Consider the following 7,129-nt stretch of genomic DNA (forward strand, 5'->3'; position numbering starts at 1 on the left):
TGGGGGTTCACAGAGGCGGCGGGCTGGGGAGCTGGGGGTTCACAGAGACGGCGGGCTGGGGAGCTGGGGGTTTGTTTTGTTTGTTGTTCAGCCTGTCTAACCTACAGTCCTGGGAACGGCAAGCCCAGCTCTGCTCACTTGTCTTCCCCTTCAATTACACCACTTACATCACCTCCTGGCTCTCGGCCAGTACCCAGGCGGTGCCTCTGAAGGGCATGAGGGCCAGGGATGCCCCACGAGGGGCCGAGTCGTGAGGACAGCTCTGATTCAGTGAGGCCTGGGAGTCCCCACATTCTATACCCAGTGGTGTGGTCCCCAGAGGCAGCATCTGCAGTACCCTTCCAAGTACCAGGTGAGGCCAAGTACCAGACCGGGCAGAGGAACCAGCTCTTGCTGCTCCTCCAGTCCACCTCCACGGTGCTGGATTATTGCATTCTCTGGAGTACCCCTCAGCCTCTCCAGTGCTCGGCTGCCTCCATGGCTCCCCAGGGGGAAAGCAGGTGCCAAATGAGGAGAAGTTTGGAAGCAGAGAGGCAATTAAGGCTGATGGGTGAGCCACAACCACAGGAAAGCCTGGAACTCCTGTGAGCCTCAGTTTCCCCACATGGCCACGTATGGGTGATGACACACGCCTCCCATGTGTGATGCTGGGCCTTCCAGGTCCCTCTTCAGCAATGAAGTGCTCGGAGTGCAGGAAGACAGGCCACAGCTGTCAGCACTTTGGCGAGATCAGCTCTGCTGAAGAAAGCTGCCTTGGCCAAGATCACTCCCTCTTCTAGGGGCAGCCTCCACCGATGACTGACCAGCTTGCAGGGAGGGGAGGCCCAGCCCCTCACCTCAAACTGGGGCAACTCTGAGTCTCATCCCAGGCCCAGAGCTCCCCCCGGGGCCAGCTGTGGCCGTCATACGACTCTCACAGCCTCCTGTTTCCTCCCCTCCACTTTGCAGGGATGATTCCGGGGCACCCCTCATCAGCAGCCAGGGGCTGCTTCTCAGGGAAGCTACCCTGTGACCAACGCCATGTGAGAAGTGGCAAATGCTCATCTCAATCTGTCTCTATTTCCTTGGCATTTCTTTGACAACATAAGCTCCCTCATTAGGATCCAGGCTCCCTGAGGGCCAGGAGCCTGCTTATTTTTCTTCATCACTGTGTTTCCATGCCAGGTATATGGTAGGCACTTAACAAATGTGGACAGAAAGAAGACAGACAGGAAATGGAGACATTAGGATGGTCTTTTTTTTTTTTTTTTTTTTTTTGAGAGGGTATCTTGCTCTGTCCCATGCTGGAGTGCAGTGCTGCGATCTCAGCTCACTGCAACCTCTGCCTCCCAGGTTCAAACGATTCTCCTGCCTCAGTCTCCTAAGTAGCTGGGGTCACAGGCACCCACCATAACGCCCAGCTAAGTTCTGTATTTTAGTAGAGACAGGGTTTCACCACATTGGCCAGGCTGGTCTTGAGCTCCTGACCTCATGATCCGCCCACCTTGGCCTCCCAAAGTGCTGGGATTACAGGCGTGAGCCACCTTGCCCAGTCTAGGATGACCTTAAAAGAGGGAGGAAGGCAGTCAGAAGGATCATAGGAGAACCTACTAGACTCAGGGTCAGGTGAGAACAACCCTAGGAAGGTGCTGTTCAAACTGAGAGCTGATAGGAGGGAAGACACTGGCCAGTGATAGCTGCCATGAGGAGCAGATGGAGGGGCAGAAGGACATATTCTTCCAGACACAAGCAAACGCTCTGCAACAGGAATTTGAGGAGCTGAAAGATGGCTGGCTGTAAAGCCCAGTGGGGGCACGAGATGAGGCCAAAGAGGTGGGCACAGCTGGACACTGCCCCACAGAACGTGGCTTGAGCCTCGAGGCAATGGGAGTCTGAAAGAGTTTTAAGCAGAGAGAGACGGGGTTGGGTCTGCGTTTGGAAAGGTCTTGCTGCCACTGCGGAGGAGGGGGTGAGAGGAGACAGTCACAGTCCAGTGTCACTGCGCTTCCATGACATGGCGATGGTGGAGATGGAAGAATTGGCAACAGCAGCTTATTTGCAGGCAGTATCCTAAGATTTTACTGCTCACTTGTTTGGGTGTCAAGGGAGAGTGAGAGGAGAGAGGATCTGGGAAGATGTCTAGATTATAAGCCCTGGATGGATCACGGGGTCATTTATTGGCCTGGGGAAACCTGAGAGAGAAGCAAGTAAGGGGTAGCACGGGGTCAGATCAAGTGTTCTAGGTTGAGAAGCCTGTGAGACACCCAAAGGGCAAAGTCAGGGCATCTGTGAGATGGAAGATGTGGACCTGGGAAGAAGTGCCCAAGTTGGAGACTGAGCTGTGAGGGCAGCTTGTAGACAGATTGTGTCTTTGAAGAAGGACCCTGTGGAAGTCTACTCTGCAGTTCCTCATAGCCTAGGCCTGGGACAGAGAGCACGCTGGGTAAATGTTTGCTGGCTGGATAGGTGGTGTAGACAGACAAATGAATGGATAGTGGGGGATGGATGGAAGGATGACAGGAAGTAGGGGGATGTGGGGATGGACAGATGGATGATTGGATGGATGGATGATGGATGGATGGATAGACGGATGGATAGATGGATGGATAGATGACGGATGGATGGATGAACTGACAAATAGATGTGTTCTCCCCTGTACATCCATGGGTTCCCTAAGGGTGGAGACTGTGCCCTTTTTTGATGCCCATAGCCCAGCCCAGGCCTGAGAAATAGCCAGTACACAGAATGCTCCTCTCACCACTACCTTCACTGTGAGGCTGTTGGAGCAAGAGTCAGGAGGAAGTGGGAAGGAACAAGGGACAGCCAGGCCCCTCACTCTACAGACAGAGAGCTGAGGCCAGAGAGAAGCAGAGCCAGGGCCCGGTTCTCAGCAGGCGCTTTGTCCATGGTGCCCAGCAGCCCCTCCACCTCTCCAGACACCTTCAGGAGTACTGAGCAACCGCTATCCCCCTGAAACAGATAAGAAACTGAGGCCCAGAGGAAATCACCCACTTGCCCAAATTCACACCTCAAGGTAACACTAGGGATTAAAATAACCCAGTTTGGGGTTTAAGACTTGATTCCAAATTCCCAGCTGTGGCACCGGTCACTGGGCACTCAGGGTCATTCCAGCCACTCCCTCTGGGGGTCTCACTTTCCTGAGTGACAGAATAACAATGGAGAGGCCGGTCCTCTGGGGTATGGGGTGGCTGGGCTGGGTGTGGCCCACGCTTGGAAACCTGCGAGCATTGTAGACGCGTTCTGACCCTGTGGGCAGATTGCAGGGCCTGCCCACCCCCCACCCCAGCCCCCAGCAAGCCCTGGCTGATGTCAGCGGGTCTGCTGGCCAAGCTGGCTTGCTTGGGGCAGAGAGATGAGAGCTAAGATGGAGCGTTTCTGAGATGAGGCAATGTGACGCAGCACGAAGTGAACGCAATTTGACAGGCCCTTTCTCCACCCTCAGTAGGCGGGGCTCATGCTGAGGGGACAAGCACAGAGAGGCAGCTTCAAGCCCAGCAGCTGCCAGTGAGCACTTAGCCCCACCCTCGTTCCCTGTTTCTCATGACTGCAGAGTACAGATGGGGCGTTTGAAACCAGAGTGGAATAGGGCTTTGCCAATGTCACTCAGCCAGCTGGTGGCAGAACTGAAGCCCAAGGCTTGCAGGCTAAGGATATTTGCACTGCTTGTTTTATTCATTCATTCATTCACTCACTCATTCATTCATTCATTCATTCAACAAACTTTCCTTCTGGCCCTGTCATGGGAGCTACAGACTCAGAGAGGAATCAAACAACCCCCTGCCTTCAAGAACTCCTGGTCTGTTGGGGAAACAACCACATAACTCGTCGATGACAACATGGAACTTGTGTCACAACAATTCACAAAGGCTGGGGAGCCCAGCGCGAGGCCCAGTCCAGGCCCTGGTGCAAGGAAGCTTCCTGGAGGAGGCTGAGTCTGTGGGAGAAGGGGGCTCCCAGGGCTACATCCCAGCAGGGCAGGGAGCACAGGGATATGACAGGAACTCGCAGAGGGGACATCCTCTGCTAACTCGGCCCCACCCAAATCCCCAGCTGTCTTCCTGCTCCTCAGCTTTGCCTTGCCCACATCTCAGCGGTAGTAGGGATGAGCACGCTCTGCCCACAGGTCCCCAGCGTTGCCTCCCCTCGAGTCACAGCTCCCTCCACACTGTGTGGTTTCCAGCAGGGCCGGTGCTGAGTGCCAAGAAGGGCAGGTCGTCTCAGCAGCTCCAGCCCTAGGAACTAGTACATTTGCTCACTAGTTATGAAGCAAGTATTTATTGAGCCCCTACTGTGTGCTAATTATTCTTACCAGTTAGAATCACTTTAAGAAAAAAAATGAACGAATATTTCTTTCTTACGCATGAATAAGGACAGCTTAGGAAAAGGTGTGAAACTGGATTCTGAAAGACATTCAAGGGGCGACTCCACTTTTAGTGGCTTGGCAATTTGGGATCTCAGCTGGTCAATGGGGATGGTAACACCTACACCTCATGGAGCAGCTATGCGGACTGGTGGAGGGGGCTTTTACACCGAGCAGGGGCTCAGTAAAAGCCTGTCTCCTCTAGTGAGCAGCACCCTCCACACACCTCCCTGGGCAGGGAGTGGGAGTTTCAGGGATGAGGCAGGATGGGAGGCAGCAGGAGACGCTCTGGGGCATGTGAAGACTCGCCTGACTTCCCCCGTCCAACTGGGTTGACGCTTTACCCCTTATGTCCCCTGGCAAGAGTTGGCGGCATCATCCCAGGGGCCAATCTGACTTTTCCCACCAGGAAACCAGCAGGGACTCTCACTGCAGCCACAGTTGGGGACCAGTGCCAGAGGCCCAGCTGTTAAGAACTGGGTGGTGTTTGGAAGAGGCACCCTGCCCTGAGACTGATGACCCAAGAGAAAGGTTTAATCTCCAGAAGTAAACCTTTGCTGGACCCCTTAGCTAAGCCAAGGAGAAGCCCTGACCAGGACCCCAAGGGACCCCCAAAAGGTAGCCTCCCAGCAAGAGGCTGACCTCCCCAAGTGGCGCGATGCTGGCAGGGGTGGTTGATAGGCAGGTGGGCATCAGGCTGTACTGGGCATCACCACCAAGCAGACACTCCCCAGCAACTCCCAACAACGTCCTGCCGCCAAGCACACCCTCAAGAAGGATGGCTGCAGCCAGGGCACAGGGTAGACTCAAGGAAGTTCTTCAGCACGCTCACCAGGAAGGCATCCTGAGGGCTCCCTCCTGGGAATAAAATGAAGTTTCAGGCCAGGCCTGAAGGCTCACACCTGTAATTCCAGCACTTTGGGAGGCCACGGCAGGTGGATCACGTGAGGTGAGGAGTTTGAGACCAGTCTGGTCAACATGGTGAAACCCTCTCTCTACTGAAAATACAGAAATTAGCCAGGTGTGATGGTGGGTGCCTATAATCCCAGCTACTCGGGTGACTGAGGCAGGAGAATTGCTTGAACCCAGGAGGCAAAGGCTGCCGTGGGTCAAGATCATGCCACTGCATTCCAGCCTGGGTGACAGAGCAAGGCTCTGTCTCAAAGAAAAAAAAGATGAAGCTGCAGCTGCCCAGCCACAGAAGCTGCACCAAATGACCACCAAAGGGAACCTTAAAGGAAGTGAGCACTCGTCTTCGAAGAACAGGAGGGAGGGTGCTTTGTGCTGTAACCAAGTCAGACTGAGAATCAGGATTCTTGGTTCTGGGCCTGTTTGTCGTGGGATGTGGGCAGGCCCAATCCCTCTCTGAGCCTCAGACACAAAAGGCCCTTCAACCTCTGACTTCTACGTAGCATCAAGACTGGGCATCCAGATGCAGAGGCCCCTTGGGGGACTTCAGGCTAAAATTTCCCTTATTGGTGCCTAGAGAGGAACAGGGGTAAGACTAAGGTCGTGCAGCAAGTTGAGGACACTCCCATCATTGGTGCAGTGACCCAGAAGCCTCAGCCCACTCTGCTGGCCCCTGCTTTTGCCCTTCCCTGCTTCTGGGCTTTTCTGTAACAAATATTTGCAGTTTGTTACCATGGTGTTTGTTTTGTTTTGTTTTATTCTGAGACAAGAGTCTTACTCTGTCACCCAAGGTGGAATGTAGTAGTGCAATCTTGGCTCACTGCAGCCTCGACCTGCCAGGCTCAAGCAATCCTCCCACCTCAGTCGCTGGGACTACAGGTGTACAACACCACTCCCAGGTAAACTTTGTATTTTTAGTAGAGATGAGGTTTTGCCACGTTGGCCAGGCTGGTCTCCAACTCCTGGGCTCAAGCAACCCGCCCACCTCAGCCTCCCAAAGTTGCTGGTATTACAGGTGTGTGCCAGCGCCCCCAGCTGGCCACCACCTCCTGCCCACCTGTCTTCATGGGCAGCCCATCACTGCTTACTTCTTGCTTCCAGGTGCCCAGGCTGCTGACCACAGGGCTCCTTAGAAGGCCTTGGTATTAATATTTTGGTGGGGCCTCATCCCAGACCACGTGCTGCTTGCTCCACTGGGCCTCGCTGCTCCCTGGATCACCGGGTCAGCCTCTTCGAGGGCCTCCAGCTGCTGGTCTCTGCCTCACAGCAGCCACAGAAGTGCTTCTGGTACTCAAGTCTGCCCAGGTCCCTGCCTGACTTGGAACAACTGGAGGCTCCCCATGCTCTAAAACAGGGGGGGAACCTGACTTCTTGAGAGCCCAGGTACCTGAGTGGCTCCCGATTGCTCCACATTAGCTTTGCTCAGACTCTCTGGGAGATTTGGTGCCTGCTGCCCTGTAGCTCCTGGAAGCGGCCCCACCATGCTGAGCATACCCTTCTAGCTGCCTGTGGCCTTTCTGTGCCAGGCAGCCAGGTGAGCCTGGTTCTAGTCACTCACTTGCTGGGTGACCTTAAGCAAGTCACCTCTCCTTTCTGGGCTTCAGTCTCCTCTTCTGCAAAACAGAGATAATAATTCCAATGTGACCTCACCAAGCAGTTGTCAGGGTTGTGAGACAGTGCCTGGCTCATGGTAGTGCACTGTGATCTGGTAAGGATCCTCCCAGAGTGCACCTGTCATTCAGTCATTCATCCAACAGACAGCACAAAGCTCCAATGGGGGCCAAGCCCCAAGCCACGGGAGGAATGTGAATCAGGTGCCAGGGTCCCCACCCTGCAGGCGCTCTGAGTGATTCAGCAGAG

This window comes from Sapajus apella, unplaced genomic scaffold (assembly GCF_009761245.1).
Source record: "Sapajus apella isolate SASKATOON/1434 unplaced genomic scaffold, GSC_monkey_1.0 scaffold106, whole genome shotgun sequence".
In the NCBI taxonomy this organism is placed as follows: domain Eukaryota; kingdom Metazoa; phylum Chordata; class Mammalia; order Primates; family Cebidae; genus Sapajus; species Sapajus apella.